The sequence below is a fragment of the Peromyscus maniculatus genome, chromosome 15 (genome assembly GCF_049852395.1).
Source record: "Peromyscus maniculatus bairdii isolate BWxNUB_F1_BW_parent chromosome 15, HU_Pman_BW_mat_3.1, whole genome shotgun sequence".
NCBI lineage: Eukaryota > Metazoa > Chordata > Mammalia > Rodentia > Cricetidae > Peromyscus > Peromyscus maniculatus.
The window spans coordinates 34546322-34561290 of NC_134866.1; the positions used below are offsets into that span (position 1 = coordinate 34546322).

At 36.7% G+C, this 14969-nt stretch overlaps 1 protein-coding gene across 1 annotated transcript in view; it reads right to left on the bottom strand.

The window, feature by feature from the left end:
- Plcxd3 (phosphatidylinositol specific phospholipase C X domain containing 3) overlaps window positions 1–14969 on the bottom strand; it is a 174986-nt gene that overhangs the window by 27614 nt on the left and 132403 nt on the right. The gene's annotated exons all lie outside the window — the stretch shown is intronic.

Sequence of the window (14969 nt, forward strand, 5' to 3'; positions counted from 1 at the left end):
CCCTCATGTTGTTAAAAATATAAATGAAGATAGGTACATCTAGTTCATATTTCACCTATAGGCTGTAAACTAGTTCAGTACATGCTAAGGTGCCAAATAACTACTGGGTTGCAAAGGTATTGTTAGGTATAGTCATATTCTCTCTCTCTCTCTCTCTCTCTCTCTCTCTCTCTCTCTCTCTCTCTCTCTTATTACTTTGCTGTTTCTCTTTTGTTTGTGGACACAGGGTCTCACTATGTAGCCCTAGCTGGCCTAGAACTTGATACTGCAGGTAGATCAGGCAAACCTCAAACTTTTAGAATTCCTCCTATGCTCCTGCCCAGGTACCCAGTGCCAGGATTACAGGCATGTGTTGTGCCACTAAATCTGGCTCTACCATATGTTTTGGTTCAAGATACGGGTTCACAAATGCTCTTCAATGTGGAGTTCCTGCCATCCGCAAGAACACCTTATTTCAGCTACTGAAGTAAGTCTAGTGCACATTTGCCATATCATCTGCCTCTTCAAACAGAAATCCAGGGGAGCTGGATAAGGATTTCCTTCTGGAATGAGTGCGTGGACAGCATGTGCTATTCCACGTATTCTTCCACTGACTGAGCTACAGTCGTAACAGCTCAGGTAGATTAGCACACTTTAGAATCCTTTTAGCCACCAATGCCACAGTTGCCATTCAATCCCAGTGGGAGAAAAGAGAAATGTTAGTTAGTAGGGACTCTATGATAGGTGCTGAAGTCTGAGCCCAGAAGAGAATGTGGAATGACATACTTATGTTTCTAGTTTCAGTTTGAAAGACTGAATGCTTCTCAGGAAAGTAGTGTTGGTTACAGTATTAAAAAAGAAACTACTTTTTAAAAACTCTCTTTAATAGACATACTAAAAAGGTACAGGAAATTTGGGCCCCAAAGCTGTTGGAGCAAAAAGGTAGGTTGATGGAGGTGAATGTTCACAAACTATGTTTTCTTGGATTTGTAATCAGTAAATATCTTTCAGACTAAAATGAGATGTCTAGAATGCTTTGTATATTTAATGTGGATACTCTAGTGCAAGCTTCAAGATCTCATTATTTATCTTGGTTTATTATTGCAATATGTTCAATCAATAAACCTATTAGAGAAAGAAAATTTCAAATAGAAACAAAACCCCCAAATGCAGCATAAATATGAATGCAAGTCAATAAGATGATTCATTCCAAATACAACCATGTAAGAATTTTTAATGTACTTTTTTATTTGGATAATCTGAAAATTTTTACTTATATTAAGAATATTAACCAATGGTATTTTCTTTTATTTTTATTTTTAAAATGATGTAGGAAGGATAATGTTTAGACAAAAACAAAGGTAATCTGTACATGTAACCAATCGTATTATTAAAATAAGAAACACAGAGCCAATGTAAAAGAGAAAGCCGAGAGGTCAGAGCTCAGAGATAAAATCTTACCTCCTGCAGTGCTCCTAGCTTCCCCGAGAGAGGGAGGTACTTCCTGTGTCTCTGTTTAAATAATCTTTCTGTTCTGCCTTCTTATTGGTTGTAAACCCAACCACATGACTGCCTCATCACTGCCTGTAAGTACCGCCCTCCAGGTCTTAAAGGCGTATGTCTCCAATACTGGCTGTATCCCTGAACACACAGAAATCTACCTAGCTCTTCTAACCACCATGCTCTTACTATGGCTCTAATAGCTCTGACCCCAGGGCAACTTTATTTATTAACATAAAATTAAAATAACATTTCAGTACAAATAAAATATCACCACAGTAATCAATGAGTATCCTGGAAACCTATATGTTCTCAAAGCTGGGAAACCAGCAACTTCGAATTTCAGTACTTACCCGAATATAAGCATAGAATGACCACACTTTCTATTTACTAGAAGAATGTGGTAGTTTAGTGATAACTACCACACCATGCCTGTCAAAGGTGTTACAATGTCACATGAGCGACAGTATTCTCAGAGCTCACCCCAGCTACCTTCATTCTTGTCACCTGAGCGACAGTATTCCCAGAACTCACCTAGCTGCCTTTGTTCTTGCTTGTTTGGGACCATACTCATTTTCTAGGCTGCTAAATATACAGTGACATGAAGAAAATTCTATATACCACAATGAGAACAGAAAGTTGGACTAGACACATTAAAATCATGCCTCTTCCTTTAAATGAAAGCACTGTCCTTTTTTCAGACAGCTTGAAGATTTTATGATTATTTGAAATCTAGTTGTTTTGCTTCAAAAATGTCTGTTACATAAACAGAAAAAAAATCAATCCAAGCACAAACCAAATATCTCCATGTACCCGACAAATATTTTGAAAATGATGGCCAAAGGAAAATCAGTTGTTTATATACAAAGTAAGTGTCTCTCTTTGGGGGTAAAATAAATGGCCAACTCAATTCTAAAGTTAAGTCAAGGTTTATAGTCCCAACAGGAGGCTTCATGATGTACCACCACAAAAATTACTAAACTCAGTTTGAATCCGCATCCCAAGTGTTGGATTGAAATAATTTAAAACTGTCACATAGTGTCTAGACTGAGAACATTTTTAGTTGCAATGAAAATTCAATATGCTTTAACCTGGAGAAAATAAACCACGGTGCCAGCTAACGGTGAATGCTGACATTTTTCTGATCCTAATGAAAATGTTGTTATGTTTCTATGTCAAGACACAGCCATATTAAAACATTTCTCCCTAAAGCTCAACCATTATATTTGCTATTCACAGGGCAAATGTTTTCATGAATTGTGTGATTTACTTAAGCTGAATTCAACAATCTGTTTGTTTGAAAAGACTTTGTTTTCCATCTTAGGCATCTACTTCACTTTTAGATAAGCAAGAAAAACTATATTACCATGGTTATAATACATAATATAGTTTGCCCTCTTGTGTTTGCTGTAGGTTTTAAATGCAAACAGTGATTCTCCATTTGGTGTAAAACATGATCTTAAACCTAAGAAATAATCTTCGTAAACTGATCTTCAGAATTAATGGGAATGTTTTAAAGGAATGATTTCAGATGGACTTCTAACACATAGATGATAAATTGTCTAGTAACTATAGACAGACACAAAAGGGAAAGAGAAAGCCTGCCCAATATTGTATTGGCATAGTTGATCAAAAGACTAAATGCCAAGTCAACCAGAAGAAATACAATATATTTCTAGAAAAAATAAACATGCTCAATAATTAAAGTTTCTGATTTTGTCAACTCTTATTCAAATAAAAGGAAGACATTTTACAGGTTTCCGTCACCTTTTCTACAGCAAAGCAAAAATTTAAATTCCAGATGACCAAGTCATCAATTAAAGAAACATTAGATTCCAGAATGAAAACTCATTTTCATCTATCACCTAGGGAAGCAGACATTCTTCAGGGAAGCAGATATTATTTTAGATATGAAACAAGAAAAAGCAACTGATGCCTGTGACTTTCATCAATTGACAACACATCATTTATGTACATGGAATTCAACAGTGATGGCTAAAAAGATAAAATTTATATATTTCTACTGGAAATTTCTTCATTCAAATCTTCAACCTTTTAGAAAAAAGTTTCCTAAGATATACAGAGTAAGCCGTGCTTTTAAAAATCTTAATTCTCTTTTCCTTCAGATAATTAATTACTGTATCTATACTGCATTACATTAATATAGTAAATAATTCATTGGTTCATACATGCAAAGTGCCCACCTGCTTTGGCATTGACTACATGGAGTTAATGGTGCATTCAAGTAGACTGTTGTTTGTCCTTACATAACTCACAATCTGGTGGTCTCTGTGTGCATCACTCACAAAATATTCAGAAACTTAATGTAGTCATTACGAATTGCAGTGGTAGTCACAGAAGAAGGCTAAATAGCTCGGTGAGATCTTATATCTTGGTGATTTTTAAACCAGTGAGTTCAAAAAGGCTACTGATTTGGGGGTATTTTCCTTTCTATGTTTGAAGAGCAGAGGCAAGTCAACACTGGATTTTTTTTTTTCAAAATGAGATGATTTGTGCATGTGGATGCTTTCCTTGAGAGCCTCTAATTTACATCATTGACTAGATCTAACTGTTTATTGGTATGATGATGGAACTTGAGAGCGAGGCTGTTTAGAGAGCATCTGTCCAGACTTGTACATGTGGAAACTGATCACGGGGTTGAATTAGAAGCTTCCCTCCATATGGTTTTCACCCAGCAGTGGAGTTACAATCCTGCCCAGAAGGCATTCTTCTTGACTGCACCACACGGGGGCCATTTTGCCTCATGCTAGCTACTGAAATGCAATAAAGCAGTGGCTGAAAGGGGAACGTGATAGGAAGTCCTACAGAATATTCATGCAGTCACAGCTGCACTCTGAATGCAATCTCTTCTTCTGCTTAGGCCACTGGCATCATTATGCATTTGGCCAAATGAGTTTTCACTATATTATGCAAACATTTATACTTACATATATACATACACACATAGTTTTTTTCCCAAATTAGTAAAGCTACAAACTTTTAAAGATTTTTACTTAAATCCTACTAATACCCATATTTATTTGTTGCTTTGTATTTATTTTACTCAATATAAAAAATGGATATTTTAACAAGCTATTTTTAAGGTAATTTTAAGTGTAAAGAAAAAAAATTATATAGTACAGAGAGTATCCATGTATCTCTTCATTGGTTTTTCTAGAAGTACCATCTTCCATTAATATGGTATGTTTCATACTTTGATAAGCCCATCACTATTCATTATCACAAAGTCCGTGATTTACACCAGATTCCATTCTATGTTGAACAGTTCTATGGGTTTTGTCAAATGCATAGTGCCCAGGATGTTAGTATTTTATCATTGTTTCACTGTCCTCAAAATATTTTGTGCTCCACTTGTTCATCTCTCATGCCTTAAACCACTGCCAACCATCAGTCATTTTCTGCCTCTATAAATTATATATGTGTTCTATGTGATAATGTGCATAATATGAAATTTACCATATTATTCTTAAGTGATGAGCCCAGCAGCATTAAGTACATTCAAGTTGTTCTGTGGCTAGTACCACTGTCTATAGCAGTTGGTTGGTTATTTTAATATTTAAAAATTTTAACTTTTTTAAATTAAGAAATAATACTGAGGAGATGGCTTAAGATTAAAGTGTTTATCACACAGCATGAAGATTGGAGTTTGATTTTAAATTCTGGGTGGCTGTGGTGGCACACATCTAATGCCAGCACTTGGAAGAAGGAGATATGGAAGTCTCCGAGCATGCTAACTGGTTGGACTAACCCTATCAGTGAGTTCTGGGTTCATTTGGGAGACCCTGCCTAAATAAGTAAGGTGGAGAGTGATTGAAGACATCTCCTACTGTCAACTTCCACACATGTACACATACATGTGCATGTATCCTCCGCACATTTTACCACAAATGGAAAACACACACACACATGCACGCACACACATACACAAGAACAATAAATAACAAAATTTGAATGTGATGTAATGAGAAGTATATGCTATGTAACCTTTTTAGCATGGCTTGCTTCACTTATCAATGTGCATTTAAAATTTCTTAGTGCCTGTTTGTAACACATTAATGTTTATCATTCCATTATATGGATGTAATAGTTTATCCATAACCCCCAGAAGGATGCCCTGTCAAACTGTTTGCTTTTATGTTTTGACAGTTAAGAATAAACCTTCCATTAGGCAAATTCACATAGATTCTGCATGGACTTATATTTTCCCTTATTTTGGTAAATATTCAAAGTGTATCTGTAAGTCTAATATCAAAATGACTGTTCTATTTTATATCTCTGGCAGGAGAGAATAAGGGTTTTTGGTAGAACATTCAGTTTCGTCCAAGTTTTGGACTTTAGCCATTCTGACCTAGTATATCTTGTTTTAGTAAATATTTTATAACTCTCCAGATTAAAATGCTGGAGAGATAGAACAACAAAAATGGCTTAGAAAAAGACACCTTTTCATCTAGTAAAATGATCTCCAGCTCATCACTGAAAATGCTTGTTGTTGGCTAGAATTGTTCTGCTCTGGGAATGGGCTAAATCAGTTCATAGTTCTGCAGAAACTTCTGACTCCCAGGCAAAAGACAGCTTTTCCAACGTCTAAAGTCTTACAACCTCCTACCACCTTGGGTATTCCTCTTCTCTCCTTCCCTTCCCTTCCCTTCCCTTCCCTTCCCTTCCCTTCCCTTCCCTTCCCTTCCCTTCCCTTCCCTTCCCTTCCCTTCCCTTCCCTTCCCTTCCCTTCCCTTCCCTTCCCTTCCCTTCCCTTCCCTTCCCTTCCCTTCCCTTCCCTTTCCCTTCCCTTCCCTTCCCTTCCCTTCCCTTCCCTTCCCTTCCCTTCCCTTCCCTTCCCTTCCCTTCCCTTCCCTTCCCTTCCCTTCCCTTCCCCTTCCTTCCCTTCCTTTCCTTCCTTCCTTTCTCCCTTCCCTTTCTTTGTTTCATTTTTCTTCCCTGGTTTCTTCATATCTTATGTCACAGAAATGACAAAAAAATGTGTTTAAGTAGGAAAAATAAATGCTTGTAGTTGTTTACAGAACTGATGTGTGGTTCTGTAGTTAATTTACGAGGTAGCATGCTTTCTGCACCTATGATGACAAAGGAGTTTTCAGCTATGACAACATGTATTTTCTGGAAAATGTATCACCACCCCCAGCCGATGCAATGCTGTATATGTTAGGTGACTGATATTCTCTAAAATGCACATGAATTGAGAAAAAAAGCACAGAGAAATCTACAGTTGACCTATGAATGGCAAAGAAGAGAGTCTTCCCTTGAAATGGATGAGAACAAGCCATGTCTTTTAGAGAAAACATGGAAATACCAAGCTACAGAAAACCTGCCAAGGGTCATGAAAAGTTAGAGGACCTAAGGATATCGGATAATGGCCATGTATCCAAAAATTAGCTCTCCTCATTCAGGATCTAAAATACTTACATCAAAATTAACAGCTGGCTATGATGAGACTTACCCATTGACAAGCTCCACCAGCCAACAGGAGGTACCAGAAGTTTACACCATTATGTTATGTCACTGTTATGTTGCAATATACTATTACCTGGATACAGCTTCCTCTTGATCAAGCTTTAAAATCTATCAGCCTGGTATTGGCTCTCCTCTCCTGTCTTGATGACCCTGATTCTTTCATTTCTTTAGTCTGTGCTTTATGCTTATTCACTGAAAATAAAAGGTATGTATTTAATTTCAGCCTAGTGATTATCCGAATTAAGGTATGTAAAAGAGAGCTCTGTTTACTGGAACACCCCAACTTCTGTTTATGGAATCACTCCACTCACCCAAGGTCATGCACATTTCTGGTATTTGTTTGACCGTCTTTCCTCCACCTGTACTTCTTCCCATTTTATTCATTCATTCATTCATTTTTTCATGATACAAAGATATAAAAGCAGGGGATATAATTTTAAAATATTGAACCCTAGCTCCATCTTGCTAAGGATTCTACACATTTTCATGGGATTCTTTCTTCTTAGAGCTTGAGATGAATTCTCAGAAAAAAGAAGTTTCCAGGATATAGAGGATTTCGGCAATCTAAAATAAATACTGTAAAACCATGCTTTAGAGAATAAAATGGGGGGGGGGTGATACAGGCATATAACATAAATTAGAGAACTCAGGTTATTTCTATCCTTAAATAGGGTTAAGGACATTTTCCTGGGGGTACTACTCATCCTGGAACAGTTGGTGTGAACAACGGCCCAGAGAGCTCCGTGAAGCAGAACATTTGTCTTCCTAGAAAACTGATCTGCATATCTTGCATGATTATAAACAGGCTACCAAATTTTTCACTTTGTGAATTCCTTTACAGAGCTTTGTTGCTATTCATTTGGGTTGTTTGCATAACTTGGGACTGATATTGTAATGTTTTTTGTCTATTTTTCACAGCTCGATGTCTTTATCATCAGTTTAGGTGAAAAGCTCTACTAAAAAGAAAAAAATTTACAGTGAACAAAATTCAGTAAACTATATTTTAAAATATTACTTGTGCCATGGATTTGGAAACACATTAAATGGGTTTATGGTATGTTTTATAACTATCAAAGAAATCTCAAATCCTTAGAACAGATTTTTGGAATAAATCTTGTTCTAACCATTAGATTTCTTTAAGTTTTCTAAGAAAAAGTCAGTGGAAGGTACTCAACATGAGGAATCACATGACATATGTTGGAAGTTGCAAATGCAAGGAAGGTTCTGGAGATGACTTGGGGTACAGTGTCAGAGGCACAGATTTCATAACACAGGGCAGACGCCGCAGAGCCAGTAGAAGATGCAGAATCCAGTAGAAGCTGAAGAGCCAGCCAGAACTGATACAGGTTAAGGCATCCAGGAGCCAGGAGTTCTACAGTACTCAGATGAAGCTGTGGACTTGGTGCTAATGCAGGCTAAGGGGCATATGGTTTCCACAAATAGCAGAATCTGAAAGCCATAAGGAGGGGAGGTGCTGGAACTGACCCAGGATAAGGTGTCCAGACATACAGAATCCCAGAACAAGGTAAGAAGGCTGTGGAAACAGGTATTGGGTTAGAGCTAAACAGTAGGGTGCTTGGACACAGATATCCACACCAACTGCATGTAGTACAGGTAAGGAAACGCCAGGAGTGTGCTGACCCTTGGACCATATATGGTACTCTTGAAGGAAGGGGGGAGACCTGAGATAAAACTTGCAGTATTGAATATAAGTCCCACAGGACATATGACAGTTCAACCCTAGAACAACTTAATCCTCTCCTAAACATTGGAAACACCTTCAACTCCACCAAAAGAAGAAAGGTGACTTAAATTAAAAAAAAAAAAGAAAGAAAGAAAACTCAGCCAATAAACTACGTATACACAAATCCCAGCAAAGAAACAAAACAACACAGAAAACCAGGACATCATGTCTAATCCCAAAATTGCTAATCTTGTAGTAATAGATGTCAACAAGAACAACTTGGAAGAGCTTCCAAACAAATAATTCTGGATATATTTGTGTTCTAGTTGTGCTCAAACACCTCAGAGAAGTCATGATGTACAAGAGTACAAGAGCAAGGAGTCTAATGGAATTCAAGAGATGAAATAGAATTCAATAAAGGCAATGAGTTGAAAAAGAAAATCCAAACTGAAAGGATGCTGGAAATAAAAGACTCGATGAGCTAAATACAAAGCTCAGTGGAAGTTCTCACCAGTGGAATGGAGCATGCGGAGAACTGGTTTCAGGCCTTGAAGAAATTTGATCATTTAGTGAAGGTCAATGACAATTTTTTTTTAAAGAACAGAATACAGGCCAACTTTGGAACACCATGACAATAAGAAGTTTGTGTGTGTTTGTACACTTGGTTGCATTTTTAAAATTTTAATTATGTGTATGTGTGCACATTTATATGTTTGTTTTTTAAAATGTGTGTATGTGTGTGTGTGTGTGTGTGTGTGTGTGTGTGTGTGTGTGTGTGTGTGTGTGTGTTTGGGTATGTGTATATGTATGTGAATGCAGGTATCTGCTGAGGCCAGAGATGTCAGATACCCCTCCCTGGAGCTGGAATTTCAGGTAACTGTGTGCCTCTTGACATGGGTGCTGGGGATCAAACTTGGCTCCTCCAGAAGAGTAGTTTTAAATATATATGTAGCTATTTAAGTTATATATATATATATATAATATATATATAATATATTTAATATATAATATATATTTATATATAATTAATTATATATAATATAAAATAATATACTTTAAATGTCAGACTAAAAGGTGACAGGATTTCTATGATGCTGTAACCCATTGTTTCATGGGTGCATACACCTTTCCTGGTTACTGCTCCCTACATGTTGCTGTTCTGTAGCCATGTGATTTTATTAGCACCACACTGCCCATTCCACTGGGCAGTGTTTATCTTCCCACTGCAGGAACAAAACATCCGACAAAACCGACTTAACGAGAGAAGATTCAGTTTTGTCTCACAGTTACAGGGGGGTAGAGTCCATCTGGGAGGGTATGGTAACAGGGGCAGAAGGTCACTTGTCACATTGGGTCCAATTAGAAGACAGAGAGTGAAAAGTGCAATGCTCAGATAACTTCTTCCAAGCCCAGGCACAAGCACAGGCCCAGGCTCTGGCTCCAAACACACCAGATTTAACTGCTTTTGCACATTCCCCTGTGAGACTGTTGACTCTTTGCCTTCTCCCTTCTACCAGTGGGTCATGGCTTTCTCTGGGCCCCTCCTCAGGCTTTTGCCACACTATCATCTGAATCGTTGCTGCCAGCAGATTTGGTGAGTAAATTGGGATTTCTTAAAGGGAGAAATTAGTTAAAAGAGAGTTTTTTCCCCTACATTAAATAATAATGGCAAACATTATTACAATGGAGGGAGTTTGGTCTCTGGTTCATAATACGATTGATGGTCTGAAAATGGAACAATTAATGAAAGGATAATTAACTTGAATGGAATTGGTATAATGTCAATTATAAACATTATTGATTTGATCATTTTTATTGTATCTTTAAAAAAAGTTGATTTGTGTGAGTGCCAAGTTGATTGATATGAGTGCGAACATACAAGTCTTAGAAAAAGTTATTAAAATAGATCATGGAAATATTCAGACCCAGACAGAGGAATTTCAAGGAGAACCAATCTCAGCATTGTATTATAAGGTTACATAGAAACAGCCTGAAGCTTTCAAATAGTCAACCTTAACTTATTCAGTAACCTTACATGAACTTGCCAATGATAGATATCTGCAAGACTGTAAGAGCTGAATGGACCCCTGTGCAAATGTTAGATCTAAGGAAATTCAAAGAAGCAATAGTCTCATATGGTGTGCATTTCACCTTTTGTAAAGAAGATGTTAAACTCATGATCAACTTGTAATAGAATTATCCCTCAAGACTGGAGAGATTTGGTTACAGCAGTCTTCGACCATTTAACAACAAAGTAGGGATAAAGGTATGGAAATTTCCCAAGATAAACTTCTTGGAGTGGGTGATTATGCTGATACACAAAGACAATCTTTATAGGGATGACCATACCCTAGCTTTATGTTGCAAAGCAGCATTAAATGCTTGGGACAGAATTGAAGAAGTAGGAAAGAAGATTGAATCATTTACTAAAGTTATTCAGGGCCCCAAAGAAACCTTCACTGATTTCTTACAAAGACTGACTTCAGCATCGAATGATACCAAATTCAGAAGCTAGACAAATAATAATTGAATCTATGGCTTTTGAAAATGCCAATACACAATGCAAAAGGGCAATTAGGCCATTAAAGGCAAGATCAGCACCCTTGGAGGAATGGATCCGAGATACAATCAATATTGAATCTCATGATCATGATGATGCTTGGATAGGAGAGGTGATTTCCAGAGGCTTGAAGAAAAATAGTAATGTCAAACATTTCAATTTTTGTAAACAATGTCACCTAAAAAGGGACTGTAAACAGGGCATTCCTAGAGACAATGTTTTTTCAAGGAATGATTAGAATAGAACACCCCTCCCTTCTGGACTATGCAGAAGATGTAGCAAAGGCAAACATTGAACTAATGGAGGTAGGTCAGCAAGGGACAGACAAGGTAATCTCTTGCCTTTGCCTTTGGAAAATGCTGTGAGAGACCTCTCACAGGCCCCCATGTCAAATTCCATTCAGTCCTTTCCTGTCATCATGGAAGAAATCCCTTCCCAGAGAAATTAAAGAACATAATGCCTATTGTAAAAAACCATACTGCTCTGGATGATTAAACAGCTATAGAAGAGAACAAAAAAATAAGGAGAAACCATGAATCAAAATTGATAAAGATTAGATTTGAAAACTCCCTAAAATCAGGGTTATGGAAGGTTTTTGTCTTTTCAGGGAATTAAAAATAACCATCTTGAGGAATTTAAAGACCTTTGGAACAAATAAGCATCCAAAGAAGAAGGGAGAACTACCTGGAAATAATTACCAATATAAGAAATATCTGACATTGCAATATATGAAGTCTCCAAAAAGATAATGGCATCTCACAATGATGATTCCACATAGACTATGATAATGTCACTAACCTGACAAACACTACCTAAAGATCAGCATTGAACTACAAATTGCTCAGAATAATTTCAAGATGACTAGCTGAGATGATCTAGCCTCACAGACTACTCTATCCATGACTTGAGACAAGCCCTGCACTTTCCCATTATACAGAGGCTGAACAACAAATGGTACAACTCTCTCTTCCAGGACTTGACAATTAACCCAAAATTTTTCTTTTCAGGATCCTCTAAAGATGCTGTCACCCCCAGACAGTAGGAAGTAATTTTAAAAATATGACGTTCACATTCCCAGAGGTGGGGTGGGTGGTTTTTGGTCATTAAATGAGTTATAGATATTTGTCATTGTTTTGGTGTTTGATTACAAGTTGTTATTGGTAATGGTCAGGAAAAATAAACAAAGGAGATTAGAGTCAGGGTTCTTGTTTGTAAAAAAGAAAAAGATAAAGAAAAAAAGGGCTAAGATATGATAAGATAAAAGGTAGATTATTGAATCTACTCTGAAAAGGAAAAAGGGAGAATATGGATATGATAAGATAAAAAGACAGATTATTGAAATTACTTTTAAAAAGCAACTATTGATTTTAAATATTTTATATTGGATTAGATTTTTGTATATTGTATACAAATTGCATACATTGATACAAAGTTGAGATTATTTTTGTTGGAACACACTGTATAAACATTTCTACTCTTGTTCAAGGTATTGTACCTATAGAATTCATTTAACAATGTAATACATATTGCTAGTTCTTGAAAGTTATTATTACAAACTATTTAGGATAAAAAAAATGCAGATTACTAGTTAGTCATCTATTACAGTCGAACTTGTGGTCATGTTAGTTATGTTTTCAAGGTAAAACAGATATATTTTAGATAGACAGGTTATCTTCAAACACTTCAGAGATCTATAGAATTTAATAACATAGATTTTTTTTTTATGACAATGAGACATGTCTGCTCCTGGCAGCACCAATCAACTTCATAGAAGATGATGGGCACCGAAGAAACTCCATATGGAGTTTACTTTCTTTGTGGCAAAAGTTAGCCACTGGGCAAGAAACCATCCTTACCTCAACTGCTGACAGTATGCTGTCCAAAGTGGACAAGCAGGACACAAAAGAAAGGACCACCAAACTTTGCCCTTCAGAAAATCCTGCTTCACAGATTATAGGTTATATGCAACAGTAGGGTTCAATGCATTTCCAAGTCTCAGCTATGCCCTATTGTAGACACTTGATAAAATAAAGAGAGTTCAGACTCAGTCACAAGAGGAGTCACGCAGTGAACAGAACCATGAGCTGAGAAGCAAAGGGCTTCAATTCTAGGTCCAGTTCTACAGAACTACTTTCTGGTTTCTGATCCTTGACTTTTATATTTCATAATTAAATTATTCTGTTAGTGTGATTATGATCATTTGCAGCTCCTAAGACCCATGGTTCTCCTAGTACTGGACTTGTAGATTGTTCCTTTTCCTACCTAATACATGACATTTCTTATTTGTTATTCTGATGAGCAAGAAATATTAAATGATAATAACAGTACCAACCGTATACTTTGATGACAAATGGCCTTAACTAAGATGCTAAGTAGTAGCTTGTATTTTTTGTCAATTAATTTATGCCACCCAACTTCTATGTTTTATTTTTCTGCTTTGAAATATATGATACATGATGTGTATTCATTTTTTGAAGAAATGTTTGAAAACAGATACAAAATTAATTACAATATTCATGGTGATCATTTAATTTAAGATCTAGGTCACTGGAGCTTACTCATGTACTGTAGCTTTAACATATGTGGTAACATGGTCTGTTGTTACCTGCTGCTTTTCATGGCTCTGAATTATCCCCCCAAACCCTATTCTCCAGCTTGGCAGCATTAGGAGGTATTGAAGGTGATAAAACAATTCAAAGTAAGGTTTGTGAAAGGAAGTGAAGCAATTGGGGGCATATTGAGACCCCCTGTATGTACATGTGTGTGTTTATGTGTAAACATGTGCGTGAGCATGTGTGTGCATGCATGCATGTATGTAGAGGGTGGCTATGTGTGCATGTGTGTGAGTATATGTGTATGTGCACCTGTGAGTGTGATTCCTAACTGTCATTAAGTGAGCAGCTTTACTCTACCATGTGCCCTATGCCATAACGTTTTGCTTCAACTTTAGTCCAAGATCAATAGACCCAACCTTCCTTATAAATCGATCGTCTCAGGTATATTATTACAGTTCACAGAGAACTGAAACACCAACCCTGGCCAGATCCAAAAGTTTTAATGAGCTTTGCTTATAATAAAACTACTCATAATATGGACAATATCTACTGGCACTCTTTCCCTGTGGCCATGCATTACTGAATTTACGAAATAAAGGTTTGCATCTCTTTTCATGGGCTTCAGCATGCCAGGGATTATATTATCTGATTTTTATTAAAACTTTTTCTTTTATTTGTAAATTCCCTGCATAAATCTGGGTTTAAGATCCATTATACACCTTGGACATGCATAAATACCCTTTTCTATGTCACATATTCTATAAATTACAGATAATATTTCTTTTACCTCAAAGCTTCTTTTCATTCAACTAGAAATTTTCTACTCACTTTAATTCTCAATTTAAGAACTGCTTCTCTGTGAGATGTTCCCGAAAGTCCTAATTCACAGGAACAGGAACAGTTTCTTACTTAACCTTAATTCACTCAGCAACATGTGGCAGCTTCTGACAGGGCATATGCTCTCACGGAGAAATGAGTGAGAGAGAATCACCCCTGAATTACATCCTGGCCACAACACAAGCAACTTTTCCTTATCCAGAATTCTTCATAATAAATTCTGAATACTTTCAGGCCCAAATTCCCCCTGGGTTATCGAAGTCAAAAGAAAGCATGCATGTAAACTATTGGCAGCTCAAGATTCTTGTTTAGAGACATTTAAATGAGACAGATGTTGAAACAATTTTTTAAAACAAATCATTCTCTC